The sequence below is a fragment of the Littorina saxatilis genome, linkage group LG14 (assembly GCF_037325665.1).
Source record: "Littorina saxatilis isolate snail1 linkage group LG14, US_GU_Lsax_2.0, whole genome shotgun sequence".
Taxonomy (NCBI): domain Eukaryota; kingdom Metazoa; phylum Mollusca; class Gastropoda; order Littorinimorpha; family Littorinidae; genus Littorina; species Littorina saxatilis.
In genome coordinates, this window is record NC_090258.1 from 43,379,332 (window position 1) to 43,384,104 (window position 4,773).

Sequence of the window (4,773 nt, forward strand, 5' to 3'; positions counted from 1 at the left end):
TGTGTGTTTGACAAGTTTATGACTGTGTATTTTACTGTGTTGTCAAGTTTATGACTGTGTGTTTGGCAAGTTTATGACTGTGTATTTTACTGTGTATTGTCAAGTTTATGACTGTGTTTTACTGTGTGTTTGACAAGTTTATGACTGTGTTTTACTGTGTGTTTGACAAGTTTATGACTGTGTATTTAACTGTGTGTTGTCAAGTTTATGACTGTGTTTAACTGTGTGTTTGACAAGTTTATGACTGTGTATTTTACTGTGTGTTTGACAAGTTTATGACTGTGTATTTAACTGTGTGTTGTCAAGTTTATGACTGTGTAATTTACTGTGTGTTTGACAAGTTTAGGACTGTGTAATTTACTGTGTGTTTGACAAGTTTATGACTGTGTATTTTACTGTGTGTTCTCAAGTTTATGACTGTGTTCTACTATGTGTTGACAAGTTTATGACTGTGTATTTAACTGTGTGTTTAACAAGTTTATGACTGTGTTCTACTATGTGTTGACAAGTTTATGACTGTGTATTTAACTGTGTGTTTAACAAGTTTATGACTGTGTTTTACTGTGTGTTGTCAAGTTTATGACTGTGTATTTAACTGTGTGTTTGACAAGTTTATGACTGTGTATTTTACTGTGTGTTGTCAAGTTTATGACTGTGTATTTTACTGTGTGTTTGACAAGTTTATGACTGTGTATTTAACTGTGTGTTTGACAAGTTTATGACTGTGTATTTTACTGTGTGTTGTCAAGTTTATGACTGTGTATTTAACTGTGTGTTTGACAAGTTTATGACTGTGTTTTACTGTGTGTTTGACAAGTTTATGACTGTGTATTTAAATGTGTGTTGTCAAGTTTATGACTGTGTATTTTACTGTGTGTTTGACAAGTTTATGACTGTGTATTTTACTGTGTGTTGTCAAGTTTATGACTGTGTATTTTACTGTGTGTTTGACAAGTTTATGACTGTGTATTTTACTGTGTGTTTGACAAGTTTATGACTGTGTATTTAACTGTGTGTTTGACAAGTTTATGACTGTGTATTTAACTGTGTGTTTGACAAGTTTATGACTGTGTATTTTACTGTGTGTTGTCAAGTTTATGACTGTGTATTTAACTGTGTGTTTGACAAGTTTATGACTGTGTGTTTTACTGTGTGTTGTCAAGTTTATGACTGTGTATTTTACTGTGTGTTGTCAAGTTTATGACTGTGTGTTTTACTGTGTGTTTGACAAGTTTATGACTGTGTATTTTACTGTGTGTTGTCAAGTTTATGACTGTGTATTTAACTGTGTGTTTGACAAGTTTATGACTGTGTATTTAACTGTGTGTTTGACAAGTTTATGACTGTGTATTTTACTGTGTGTTGTCAAGTTTATGACTGTGTAATTTACTGTGTGTTTGACAAGTTTATGACTGTGTGTTTTACTGTGTGTTTGACAAGTTTATGACTGTGTGTTTTACTGTGTGTTTGACAAGTTTATGACTGTGTATTTTACTGTGTATTGTCAAGTTTATGACTGTGTATTTAACTGTGTGTTTGACAAGTTTATGACTGTGTATTTTACTGTGTGTTGTCAAGTTTATGACTGTGTAATTTACTGTGTGTTTGACAAGTTTATGACTGTGTAATTTACTGTGTGTTTGACAAGTTTAGGACTGTGTTTAACTGTGTGTTGTCAAGTTTATGACTGTGTATTTAACTGTGTGTTTGACAAGTTTATGACTGTGTTTTACTGTGTGTTGTCAAGTTTATGACTGTGTATTTAAATGTGTGTTGTCAAGTTTATGACTGTGTATTTTACTGTGTGTTTGACAAGTTTATGACTGTGTATTTAACTGTGTGTTTGACAAGTTTATGACTGTGTATTTTACTGTGTGTTGTCAAGTTTATGACTGTGTATTTAACTGTGTGTTTGACAAGTTTATGACTGTGTATTTTACTGTGTGTTGTCAAGTTTATGACTGTGTATTTTACTGTGTGTTTGACAAGTTTATGACTGTGTATTTAACTGTGTGTTTGACAAGTTTATGACTGTGTATTTTACTGTGTGTTGTCAAGTTTATGACTGTGTATTTTACTGTGTGTTTGACAAGTTTATGACTGTGTATTTTACTGTGTGTTGTCAAGTTTATGACTGTGTGTTTTACTGTGTGTTTGACAAGTTTATGACTGTGTGTTTTACTGTGTGTTTGACAAGTTTATGACTGTGTGTTTTACTGTGTGTTTGACAAGTTTATGGCTGTGTTTAACTGTGTGTTGTCAAGTTTATGACTGTGTGTTTTACTGTGTGTTTGACAAGTTTATGACTGTGTTTAACTGTGTGTTGTCAAGTTTATGACTGTGTGTTTTATTGTGTGTTTGACAAGTTTATGACTGTGTATTTAACTGTGTGTTTGACAAGTTTATGACTGTGTATTTTACTGTGTGTTGTCAAGTTTATGACTGTGTAATTTACTGTGTGTTTGACAAGTTTATGACTGTGTAATTTACTGTGTGTTTGACAAGTTTATGACTGTGTATTTTACTGTGTGTTCTCAAGTTTATGACTGTGTATTTTACTGTGTGTTTGACAAGTTTATGACCGTGTATTTTACTGTGTGTTGTCAAGTTTATGACTGTGTATTTTACTGTGTGTTTGACAAGTTTATGACTGTGTATTTTACTGTGTGTTGTCAAGTTTATGACTGTGTGTTTTACTGTGTGTTTGACAAGTTTATGGCTGTGTTTAACTGTGTGTTGTCAAGTTTATGACTGTATTTAACTGTGTGTTTGACAAGTTTATGACTGTGTTTAACTGTGTGTTTGACAAGTTTATGACTGTGTGTTTAACTGTGTGTTGTCAAGTTTATGACTGTGTGTTTAACTGTGTGTTGTCAAGTTTATGACTGTGTATTTAACTGTGTGTTTGACAAGTTTATGACTGTGTATTTTACTGTGTGTTGTCAAGTTTATGACTGTGTATTTAAATGTGTGTTGACAAGTTTATGACTGTGTGTTTTACTGTGTGTTTGACAAGTTTATGACTGTGTGTTTTACTGTGTGTTGTCAAGTTTATGACTGTGTATTTTACTGTGTGTTTGACAAGTTTATGACTGTGTGTTTTACTGTGTGTTTGACAAGTTTATGACTGTGTATTTAACTGTGTGTTTGACAAGTTTATGACTGTGTTTAACTGTGTGTTTGACAAGTTTATGACTGTGTATTTTACTGTGTGTTTGACAAGTTTATGACTGTGTATTTTACTGTGTGTTGTCAAGTTTATGACTGTGTATTTTACTGTGTGTTTGACAAGTTTATGACTGTGTATTTAACTGTGTGTTTGACAAGTTTATGACTGTGTATTTAACTGTGTGTTTGACAAGTTTATGACTGTGTGTTTGACAAGTTTATGACTGTGTGTTGTCAAGTTTATGACTGTATTTAACTGTGTGTTTGACAAGTTTATGACTGTGTGTTTGACAAGTTTATGACTGTGTGTTGTCAAGTTTATGACTGTGTATTTTATCTCCCACAATTCCGAGAGGAATGGGTCACGTGAGATAGAACGCGGGAATACGTCACTGAACGAATGGTTTCCGTCCTGTGAAGACGTGTTGGTGCACTGTCTCTCTTGCTTTGCTTTCATTTTCCTCTAACCTTTCTCTGTACAAGTTTTAGTTGTAGGTTAGTTGAAGTGTATTGACTATTTTGATTGTTTATCATTGTGTCAACTTGCAAGGTAAGGAAACAGTTTGGAGTTTTCGGTGTTTGTTGGTTTTTTGAACCGGGAACTTGTTGTTTCGCGTATGAATTTTATTCGTCGAAGCTAACACATGGAAATGTTAGGCGTCAGTCGGCGCGTTCATTGTTTTTGCAGGTGTGACCTACTATATTTGAGTCAGTTGGGATCGTTACTTGTTTTTGCACGTGTGACCTAAGGTCAGTCGGAATTGTGACTTGTTTTGGTAGGATGACATATTATTTTGGCTACGGAAATGAAGTACACGTTTGCTGACACAGTCAGTCACGATTTGCTGACATAGTCAGTCACGATTTGCTGAAGCAGCCTCTTTGTTTTTTCAGCAGCTGTCTCGATTACAGCAATTACTATCGCCTGAGGCGAACTATGGGCCACAGAAGGTCCGCTGTGCTAAGGCTGAGCACTAGTCCATTGAAGATTTGAAAATCTTTGCAGTGGATTTTCAATTGTTTTCATACTGTAACGGGGCGCTTGCTCGTCCCCAGGAATCAATATAACTTTTTCGTGTGGTTTTTGTTCGGAATATGGCGGACTCGGGAGGTGGTGAATGTGCTGCTGGCGGGAAGAAAACCGGCAAGAAACCGGCGAAAGCACAACCTTCTGAAGTGATACCGTCAGAAAAGACGGGAGTTGATCAGTCTCTTTCAATAGAGAAGAGCTCGTCTGGCCCACGTGATTGTGAAGTTACTCTGAAAATGGACAAAATTTTGGAGACAATGACTGCCTTGTCTGGCAGACTATCTGATTTGGAGAAAGTTGGTAAGCTTAATGCGACGCCTGTTGCTTCAACATCGCGTGGAACCGAGTCGCATGGAACCGAAAGCAGTTCGGCGCAAGAGTCGCAAGCGGATGGAGAAGACGGTGCTTCGGTTAGATTTGCTCATGAGCAGTTCGAAAATGAGTTTGATTCGGCTGAAGACACGGATGTTGCTTCGGACAATGATTTTGACGCAGGCATAGTAGTGGATACAGTTGGCGAGGGGATTCATCCATCTCTGGCAGATCGTTTTGAAGAAGGACTTCTTCTTCCATCA